We start from the raw sequence: 12009 nt of genomic DNA, 5'->3' as shown, positions 1-12009 counted from the left end.
ACGCTCCTTTGAATTCATGGCCCTTGTTGCAGCCATCGCTCATCATGCGTGCACGCACACTTGTCAGACACATAATTAGAGCGTAAATGTCAAGTTTAGCCCCGAGAAACTCGCGCGTTTATATAATGCATCAAGAGGTAATGAAATACTTATGCAACCGCATTGTCACGCTGGAGCATTGACACCCTGCTGAAGGAAAGAATACGCTGACATTTGCAGCCTCAAGAAAGACCAATCCAGAGCAATGGCGAGTGCATATCAGCTACGGTGACGTGGCTCGAAAGATGTAAATTTCACTGCAGCAAAAACTAAAACAAATGATTAAATAGATAAATAAATTAATAATATATATAAAACTCCGGTATTGTACGTGCCAAAACCAGAATATTATAATGAGGTGCGCCTGTAATGAGGTCCTCCTGAATAATTTAGGCCACCTGGGGCTCTTTATGGCGCAGTCCACCGCAAAAGTTTAGGGGACGCAGGACCTGCCAAGAAGCTGAATTCTCGCGAAGCGTGGCCACACAGCCTCAAATGAAATGTTCCAGAATGCCTTAACAGTGCAGGAATTCACATTTGCAGGGAAAACCGCATCCCGTAACTTTTGCGGTTCACTGTACATCCGCTTACGGTACGGTACGGGAGCGTTTTTGCATTGCAGGCCAGTCGAACGCGGCCGCCGTGGCAGGGATGAAACTGCAACCTAGAGCTCCGCAGAGCTGGGCTACCGCTGCGGGTGCAACAGAGCTCCAGAAACCATCTGTAACTGCGCGGCGTGTTTTACTGTGTAAGCTATATCGCCATGGTGATTGACTTGTGGCTGTGATGTTATGCAGCTGAGAACGAGATCGCCGGTTGAGTCCCTGCCGGGATGCGCGCATTTTCATGAGCGTGAAATGCAAGCACACTCTTGTTTTTATGTTTTTTTATTTATCCATTTAAAGATACTGCTGTCTCTATTTCGAGACATAGCAAGAGTGGGTACAGATTTTAGTACAAACAAAAGAACAAACACTCAATGAACTCTGCAAAAGGCAATGCGCGTCTGAGTAGTTCCAAATTTCAACTATGAGTGGAAAAAAAGGAAATTTGAAACAGTCTATACGGGTTCTGAAAGGAAGGATGTTTAGTGCGTGGCTTTGTTGGGTTGCGCGTGCGCTAGGAGATCTAATAGAGAAGGGTGCCTGAATGCCGGATGACGTGTGAGTGACCTTGTTAAGCATGATGATTCGTTCCCGTGTGCGCCTATGTTTCAAAGTCTGCAATAATAAGATGTGAGCATGTAATGAAGGTGAAAAGTTGCGATCCTAACCACTGTAGATGAATCTGATTGCTTTTTTCTGAACTGATTCCAAAAGGTCAGTGTCACAAGCACAGTGAGGGGACCAAACAGTTTAAGCGTATTCCAGCATCGGGCGAACTAGCGATTTGTAAGACGTTGGTTTACATTCCTTTGTTGCATTTTTTAAAGTTCGTTTAAGGTAACCAAGTTTCCGAAGTGCTTTCCCTGAGATGTGATTAATATGAGGATGCCATTTTAAGTTATGTGAAAAGATAACACCCAGGTATTTGAAGTCATTAACGTGGGACAAGTAACTACCATTGGCATTGTAAGAGAAATGTAGCAGCTTCTTTTTGTTACCAAAGGTCGTTGCAACTGTTTTAGTGAAATTAATTTTCATTTGCCAAGTGTTACTCCATTCGCTGAACAATGAAAAAACATTGTATTAAAAACAATGTTACCATTGGAACTGTGCGGTACAGGACGCAGTCATCAGCATACATACGCAGCTTGGCGGTGTTACTATAGTAACATTTACTGCATCATTAATGTAAATTACAAATAACAGAGGTCCAAGCACTGAACCCTGAGGAACACCTGACGTGACTGTGACTGATCAAACCTGTGTGCGATTAAAAGTGACGAATTCTTCTTCTTTCTGGGGTTTTGCGAGCCAAAACCAGTTCTGATTATGAGGCACGCCGTAGTGGAGGGCTCGAAATTAATTTTGACCACCTGGGGTTCTTTAACGTGCACTACAACGCAAGCACACGGGCGTTTTTGCATTTCGCCTCCATAGAAATGCGGCCGCCGCGGCCGGCATTTAATCCCGTGACCTCGTGCTCAGCAGCGCAAAAAAGTGCCGAATTGAGTTCTTCATTGTAAGTAGTCAGTAATAGTCTAATAATTTAGACTCATTGAATATTGCACGCAGTTTACACAGAAGCTTTTTATGGCAGTCCAAGTCAAATGCCTTCGAATAATCGATAAAAATTGGGAGGACGCTTAAGCTTCGCTTTAAGGAGTGGAACGCGATAGCATTGAAAGATCCCTGACTGCTACTCATGGTTCCTGACGACTGCAGCTTATGCAACCGTTATGGTTACTGGCAAACACTGGCGGCGAACGCTATGCACGTAGGCGAGCTTTCTGGTGGAAACGCGGCCTCTGCTTGTTTCTCTCTCTCTCTCTTGCGTGGGCCGATCCCGGAGATGTGCACAACCGCGCCGAAGAAATTACATCATTTTCATGTTTCCGTATTTGTTTCGTACTTTTAATATTTCATTCTGAGAATATTTAACATAAAAGGCATGCGCTGTGGGTGTTTTGTTTCATGACAATTGTTTGTGGATTGTCATTCTCAAAATTTCGAGGAATAGCTTTGCCAAGAATGCAAGACAAGGTATGAGCAACATTAATGATAGTATGGTATGGCATACCTAAACGTGGTTGGGGAGGATTTTCTCGGCAGCGGGAGCCAATGCCGACGCCGAAGCCGACGCCGGATTTCCTGCGACACGGGGCCCTCAACGCTATCGGGTTAAAAGTGCGTCCATTTGATCGCAGTTATTTAGTGCAGAAGCAATGTCCTGCGTAAATTGAATGAGCTGGCTGACAGTGGAAAAACCGGTTCGAAAGCCATGCTGGTTTTCGGAAAGTAGATTGTGGCAGGTTAGACACTGAACCATGTGCTGATGAATAATGTGTTGAAGAAGCTTGCAGCAAGTGGAAATAAGAGATATTGGTCCGTAATTAGCTATTAGTTGTTTATCGCCAGGTTTAAATAATGGCACAGTCTTCATGATACCGTTATCGTCACGCCATTGTCGTCATCCCCTTGTCCCCATGCCATCTTCATGCTAGCAGCTTTATACCATCATTATAATATCAGAATTGTCTCATTTTTATCATGCTGGCGTCATCATACTGACTTCATTATACTGACTTCATCATTCTATCGACATCATTCCTTCGTTCTTATTCTATTGTTGCCACAGCATTGTCCTCGTATATTTGTCCCCTTGGCAAGCGAATGCCATACCAAAGTTAACTGATAATGGAGAGCAGTGTATGCGCATGCAACAAAAGTCTCAGGAAGACGACTACGGGCTATAAATACAGGTGTTATTAGCAATACGGTGGGTTGCTATACCCTTGAATGCTAATTACGTGTATTACCATGGACAGTAATCATGAGGTTGGTTCTGTTGAAATTTCTTGCTCTAATTGACTTCAGCTATAACACTGGGTAGCTGCTGGTTGCTGCCTGGAAGGCACTAGTGTTGCTGTGCATGTTCTATGTACATGCACCGTCAGACTTGATATGAACATAGGAGGCTCATCTCTAACGTCTTAACTTGAAGAAATGCTGTTTGTAAGGAGCAAGCGTCAAGTGTATTAAAAAAAAAGATGCATTAAGCAACTATGATTCAAGGCAGTCCGTCCAGAAATCACTAGGCCCTTATCGCAGTAGAATCAAAAAGGCACTTATGGCTTGTTCGGAATGAGTATGATGGGGGCTGTACATATATGTACCTCGTCTCATAACATGGAAAATTTGCTGACGGTACATTTCTAGTCTGACTGGTGCCAATAACCTACGACAGAGCTTTATTTGTATGCCTGACAGTCAAATCACAAATGCTTTTTTACATTTCATTTGCTATTATTTCAGAATGTGTTTGTATCAGGGGGTTCTTATTCTTTCTGGGGTTTTACGTGCCAAAACCAGTTCTGATTATGGCGGAAGCGAAGCGGCATAGGTGGCTACGAAGGGCAAGGAGAAAGGCCGCAAACAACGAATCAATTGAGGCTTCATTTAATGTGGTCGTTGTGCAAGATTTTGATCATGAATCTGCATTGCAAGAGGTGGCAGTGTGTTATGTAGCAATATTTTATACGGTTTCCATAGCTAATTCCGGAAAGACTGAAGAACACAAACAGCAGAGAAAAGGCCAGAATAGCCACAAATTCCCGAGGGTATTCCATAAATATTTACACTGACAGCGGCGTACATTGAACACTTAGGTCAGGGGGTCATGCGTTGTCTCGGCAGTTGTCTAAGCATCACCTATATTCTACATGAGATGTTCTACTCTTTATCATATTAAATGTGCACTGACCTGTAATTATTTGTCGAAAGTAACCATTTCAACAACACCAATACTCAGCCTCGTAAATTTTATTGAACGAACTGATCCTAATTCCTATCCAAAACCAGTGAAGGACTCATCAGCTAGTATTAAAAGCGTCCAGTGCTTTTTTTGCTAGGTGTCGTTTTGTCTGAAAATACTGGTGAAAATACCGTGGCAGTAAAATGCGGACCAGCTTAACACTTCTGCCAGAATCAGGCACATGGTGAATGCGAAGAGATCCGTTTTGTTTCTTTGATACAGCTGCAGCTTCGTAAATCCCTTGGGTTTAACACTTGTGAATTTTTCAATAGTCATTCATGTGAAAAAATGACTGAAGTTAACATATATTTGCTTTTCTTTCTGTTCATTTTAGTGCTTAGAAAAATTCCTTGGTCCAAGCGGTCCTTTTGACCCTGAAAGGGTTGCGGTTCTTCCAGTTCTCCACAGTACACTGAGTCAGCGTAAAATTGACCCTCCGCCTATCCTACCATGCTACTTCCTCAACGAGGATATTGTGAATATAAAAAATTCCGACCACCCACCTCACAATGAATGTTGTTACTGAGATTAGCATCGAAACAATGTAGCGACACACTGTATTGTCAAATTATTTGCTTCTGTGTAGCCTATACTTCTTTGATTTGACTTTCTATTGCCGATATCCTCACTTATCTGTAAATCAACGCTCCTCGCTGAATGCACACTCTCGTCCCGTTCTGTTGACTTCACTGCAGCCAACTTTTCCAATTTTCTGTTGCTGGCATTTCCTGCACTTCTTGCCTCTTGTTCTGCTACTCTATCAGTCGTACACACCCATTTTGGAGGATTGGCCAACGATGTTTACATATCTAGTGTCGCATGCCCAGTAGCACATGTAAAATGCTGAAGTTGTCTACGCTGGCACACAGCCAGTGTCATGTGCTCTGTTGCACCTATACAGTGCACATACCCAGTCCCATATGCCCAGTTGGACATATGTAGTTTGCCAAGTTGTCTATTCCAAAATTGTCTATTGAGTGGCCCAAGTCAGCATTGAATAGGTTAGATACGGACAACATACCGAACAGTGTGCAAAGTATTCAGACCCTGCTACTTGTATTAATATAGTCATGTGTGTAGCTTTGTAGACTCTAATGCTGAACTGCCTTTTTCAGCTTACTGTGAAGGCTCAGCTGAGATTCAAGAGGACAACTGATGAAGTCATGGATATCCTCTGCAAAGTCAGGGAAATTATAAGTGAAATGTGTAACCACCAGATGGATTATCGCGACATTGATAACTACCTGCGTCGCAATCATGTCAAATCTTCACTCATAACTTCAGTAAGTGACCTAGTGCTGAAAACGTGGGGCACCATTTTGTACTCTTTCAGTTTTCGGAAAAAAGAACCTTATTTTGTGCCCCATTTGCTAGCCCTTTAACTTCTCAGGTTTATAGATTGAAGCGCTCTGAAGGAATTGTGAGAACAATTGTGCACGTGACTGGCATTTTAATAGCGACAGCGAAAGTTCATAATAGTCCTTCATGAGAAACTTTATTGGCAGAAAGGCGGAGAGGCCGGCCTGAGTGAAGGGCTTCTAGTCTGCTACTTCATACTGGGGACGGGTGTTGGGGAAACCACAGAGATAGGATATTGATGAAGCAGCACACTTAAAACAGACACGTGCACGCACATTAAAATGGACATACACAGGCACTGGACTGCAACTACGGCTTTAATGCTCAAAGACCCGTCTTTTTGTAGTGTTGCTTGAGAAGTGCACGTGCTCTGACAGCAGTGATGCGTGAACAAGATCCAGAACAACAAATAGACACAAATGACATTTATTAGATTCATATTCTAGATATAACCAAAGTCCAAGGTAGCGGCACGCCCTTTCATTCATAAAATAAGTTGCCGTCTTTCTTTCTTTTTTTCTCCGGTATTTTGAAGATGTCCATGATTCACCAGGACCAATGATTGTTTGGAACACATCGACAAAGGGCATTTTTTGTGCTGAAGATGAATTCGTCTCCTTGAAGGATGATTGCATGCTCGAGAAGGCCTTTTGGCTTTGCTTGACAGTGTACTACGGCATCATCATAATCATCAGCCTATATTTATGTTCGCTATATTACCCATCTGCCTTTGCCCGAATTTTGGGACTTGTACAAAGTGTGTTGTGCAATGAAGAAAGGTTTCCTCGTTGCTGGGCTAATAGTAAGCTGCTAAAGATCCTCGACAAACTGAACAGCATTCTCTAAGTTCTTCATGCAGCTTTCTTTCATATGTTTTTATCTTTTTCATATGCAAATTTTGTCATTGCTGGGCTAGCATAAGCTTCTCAGGATTTTCAAGTTCTGTTCATGTTCGTGCAAATTTTTTCAATGTTCTTTCACTATAGCATACCTGAGAAGGTACACAAGCAATGTAACCTATGATATATCAATGGAACACTTCCTTTATTTTTTGCTCATTGTGCATTTTTTTCAATGGCATAGAATTCCAATTATTAATAATACATTGCTTCATTTCTCACGCAGTGCTTATGAACAATTTTATTATTAGGGCAATAGTATCTAGCATGTTTTTATGCTCAGTTGATGCACTTTCGTGAAAACATTTTGCAATCTAATTGGCCACTTCACCGAGAAAAGGGGCCTACTGAAACTGTCCTGTTGAGGTAGATATACTTCAACGCCCAGTCCTGTTATTTCTTTTTTATTATTTTTTTCTCTCCTCATCCAATCGTGCTACTTCCATATACCTTCACTGAAACACAGGGTAACTGATTATCAATTTAGACTAGTCACCTATTGGTGATAAAATATAGTAAGCGAGCCATGTAGTCTGTGATATTAAATTAACAATTTATTTCACCGTGTATTCTTGCCTTGTAATTTAGCACGAAAAACGGGCAAAGACAAAGGTAAAGAACACATCGCGATCCCTTCGTTCTTGTCTTTTTAGCACTAAATTTATCACATCAATGAGTACCAACTTGCTCACTTTACTCTCGTTATTATTCTAGTGAGTTCCGTGTTTTATTTATCACGCTGTGCTTAAGGAAAGTGTTAAGATTAAAGTTGACATATACCTAGCTCCTGTCGTTTATGCTTAGCAGCTGCATCTTCATGCAAATTTGTCAAACACTCCACAGGAAAAAGTGGTCTCCTCAATTTATGCGCCCTACTGAAGCACAGGCTAGTGCATTATTGATTCATTCTAGTCACCTGAGAAGGCTTCAAATTCCTAAGGCATGGCAAAGCAGCAATCTGTTTTCAGTTGTTGTATTACTTGCTTAATTGTTTATGTTTCTTTAACTTTGGTATGGGACTAACATCTGCATTCACAAATTTTTTAAATGTGTCAACATTGGGTGTTTTCATGTGTGACTGAATATAAACTACTTTTCATTTTAAAAGTATGTACTGTGGGTTTATTTTTAAAGGTGTGAACAATGGGTGTTTTCATGTATCATTGAAAATAAACTACATTTAATTTTAAAAGTAAGTGCGGTGTGTGTTTGTGTGCAGGCTCACTACACAAGCAGAGGTAAGTCACGCAGTCTGGGAAATGTCCAGTTCAGTTAGGGAAAACATTTATAGCTCTTACAACGTGTAGCGATCACATAGGCATGTATACATGGCTTTTGACAACTCAAGATTCACTGGCAACTTCAGAGGCATCTCCAAAACATGTCCCTACTTCTGCACTGACAAAATCGAGCATGCAATAAGCCCTCCTTGCATTCTCTATTTGATTAGCCCCCTTCCCCTGCGCTTTCTTGATGCTACCCTAAAATGTATTGTATATAACGGGCTGTTCTTCCTAATGATTTGTTTATTTTATGTTAATTACGTGCCTTTTATTAAAGTGTGTCCCAATTTAACATTGTTTAAGAATTTTGTTAAATTATATATTTCAATACAATTGTTGCAGTAATGCTTCCATAGGTTCCTTACAGCTGTGATACAGTCTGGTTAGCTGAATTGTGGTACATATTTGAAATGGTTAGTACACGGACATTGTGAATGGTTGCAAGAGTTAAACAAATTGAACATTATTAACAGGACTAATGGAGAAGAAATCTTGAGGAATCACTGAAAATATTCCAGCAATAAAAATAATGAAGGAATTACGTGCACTCATGTATATCTACCTGATTTCAAAGTATTGGCTAATATTGGACAGAGCTATTGGTTTGTATTTATTATTTTCTTCAGGATACACTGTTTACCTGGCATTATCCTAATTTAAATTGTGAATTAAGTATATTGTAGTGCTTTACTACTTACAGCGTCTAACTAATTAGAGTGTGCTTGTCACTGTGGCTCTGAAGCCACTAGACAAGTGACTCTATTATTTGAATGCCTTTTCATAACATCAACGGCTGTTTCTACGTTGATGCATTGTAATGCAGTGCTAAAAGGCACACAGTGTGTGTTTTGTTGAAAATGGATGACATGAGCTAGCGCAGAAACGTTTTTGTCAAACTAGGCGATAATGGGAGGGAACTATAGAATGTTAGGACATATCATGAGGAAAATCATCATCATCAGCCTATATTTATGTCCACTACAGGACGAAGGCCTCTTCCTGCGATCTCCAATTACCCCTGCCTTGCGCTAACTGATTCCAACTTGCGCCTGCAAATTTCCTAACTTCATCACCCCACCTAGTTTTCAGCCGTCCTCGGCTGCGCTTCCCTTCTTTTGGTATCCATTCTGTAACTCTAATAGTCCGCCGGTTATCCATCCTATGCATTACATGGCCTGCTCAGCTCCATTTTTCCTCCTAATGTCAAGTAGAATATCCACTAGCCCCGCTTGCTCTCTGATCCACACCGCTCTACTCCTGTCTCTTAACGTTAGGCCTAACATTTTTCTTTCCATCGCCCTTTGTCGGTCCTTAGCTTGTTCTCAAGCTTCTTTGTTAACCTACAAGTTTCTGCCCCATTTGTTAGCCCTGGTAGAATACGATGATTGTATACTTTTTTTTAAAGCGACAGTGGTAAGCTCCCAGTCAGGATTTGGCAATGCCTGCCGCATGCACTCCAACCCAATTTTATTCTTGTGTAAATTTCTTTCTCGTGATCAGAGTCCCCTGTGAGTAACTGACCTAGATAAACATACTCCTTTACAGACTCTAGAGGCTGACTGGCGATCCTGAATTCTTGTTCCCTTGCCAGACTATCGAACATTATCTTTGTCTTCTGCATATTAATCTTCAACCCCACTCTTCCACTTTCTCGGTTATGGTCCTCAATCATTTGCTGTAATTTGTCGCCATTGTTACTGAATAGGACAATGTCATCTGCAAACTGAAGGTTGCTGATATATTCACCGTTTTTCCTCACTCCTAAGCCTTTCCTGTCTAAGAGCTTGAATACTTCTAAGCCCGCAGTGAATAACATTGGAGTCATTGTGTCTCCTTGACTGACTCCTTTTGTGATTGGTAACTTTCTACTTTTATTGAGGAGAACCAAGGTAGCTGTGGAATCCTCGTAGATATTTGCCAAGATATTCACGTATGCCTCCTGTACTCCTTCATTACGTAATGCCTCTATGACTGCTGGCATCTCTACTGAATCGAATGCCTTTTCATAAGTTATGAAAGCCATATAGAGAAGTTGATTGTACTTCGCAGATTACTCGATTACCTGACTGATGACATGGATATGATCCATCGTAGAATATTCCTTCCTGAAGCCAGCCTCTTCTCTTGGTTGGCTGAAGTCAAGTGTTGCCCTGATTCTATTGGAAAATATCTTGGGGAGTATTTTATGGAATACTGAAAGCAAGCTAATGGGTCTATAATTCTTCAATTCTTTAACGTCTCCCTTCTTATGGATAAGTATAATGTTGGCATTCTTCCATTATACTAATGTATGCAAAGAGATCCCTGTAAAGGGATTAAACTTTGCCTAGGGAAGTGAAGAGGTGACTTATAAGGGGTGGTAGCGCTAGTTATAAGCCGAATGTTTAAAACATTGCCAAATTCATGAAATTGTACATGCAGGTTGGTGAGACTGAAATTTATAGCATATTTATTGATCATTGAGAGGGAAACTAAGAATTTTAACCAAAGACTTTGGTATGTAATAGCTGTGTCAAAATGGTAAATCAATTACAATGAGGCACTGATGTACATGACACTTTTTATACAGATGTTTTAGGCTATTGAAAAATCATTGACTGTTCTCACTAGACTATAATGCCAATCACTTCTCCCTTTACCTGAAGATAAAATAAGTTTTGAAAGAAGTTCCTGGCATTCAGTAGATCTCATAAAACAGCAGCTGTGAAAGTCCCTCCGGAAAAACTATTGCAGATAAGCTCTGAGGGGTGCATTAGGTGCAAAGCTGCCTTATTAGAATACCTTGCTGTTGACCATTGTGGTATTGAGCAATAAGGTATGTGGCATATACTTTAGATGAGTTGGTGAATTTGTTTACTGGACCACGTATGTGGGTATAACCTAAAGTACCAGTGCATTGAATCACCTTTTATTGAGTGGCAAAGCTTAATAACAAAAGCTGAAAATACAACTCCTTGCAAAAGAAAAACTACATAGCTCTTCACGCTTAGTTATAAGTAAGGTTAATGTTGATAGCTGACGTGTCTCCTTGTGATGAAGATCAATCGGAATGTTTTCGAGGTTTGGTTGTCAGACCTCTGACGACCACACACCTTAGGCCGTATAATTGTATCTTGCACCATGTTATTAAGTGTTTTACTTTCATTAAAAGGCTTGGCTAACGTTAGCTGGTACACACGGTATAAAGCTACGAGTTTTCGAAGATAAGTGGTGTCTGCTGTGACACATTGTAAAGTTCAACATTCATTAACATGTATTCTAAGTGTGAAAAAAGAAGCATGCTTTGTACAGATTTTTGCATTTAGTAACACCATAAGTATAAAGAAACTTCGAACCTTTCCTCTATTCATTCCTCATGTGTTGACATGTCCTGTCTGTTGATCCGAATCCTGCAGGAATCTTTTCTAATCATGACACTTTATGAAATGCCATGATTTTATCCTTATAAGCCCGGAGATGCTTTTCAAGTGTAAAATAACACTGATGGGGCGAAGCAAACATGAGTTAGTTAATTCAGGTTTAATGGTGCAAAAGCGGCAAAGGCCATGCTGTGCCAGCAAATATGAGTGAGCATTTATTAAATTGGTGTATTTAGTAAGATCAACAAATTGATTTGTTCCTCTCTTATTTTAAGTTTGGTAATTTGTCATAGCCCACTTATCCATGCGCAAAGAACTGTTGTCATCGCACATCCAGCTTTACCGCAAGTTGCATAAGAGTTTGGCATTTATTGTGAAAACTTGCAGCCCAATTAACCTCATGATATGAGGGATACTCATCTGTGTAGCGACTAAACATGGAAAGGTGTAGAACAAATACTGTACATATATTGTATACAGCCGTGCAGTATACCATCGCTGTAATGAAAATTGAAGCTTCAAAATGACTGGGCGTGTTAGAGAGATTTTGAAGGAACAAAAGGAAAGATTAGTTTCCACCAGGGACCCAAATTAAAGCTCACATTTTGTTACGGAGTCTTATATGTATGTGGATCCCAATCGGAGTTTATTCCA

Source organism: Dermacentor silvarum, chromosome 4, assembly GCF_013339745.2.
Source record: "Dermacentor silvarum isolate Dsil-2018 chromosome 4, BIME_Dsil_1.4, whole genome shotgun sequence".
In the NCBI taxonomy this organism is placed as follows: Eukaryota; Metazoa; Arthropoda; class Arachnida; order Ixodida; family Ixodidae; genus Dermacentor; species Dermacentor silvarum.
This window is presented reverse-complemented; position numbering follows the sequence as displayed.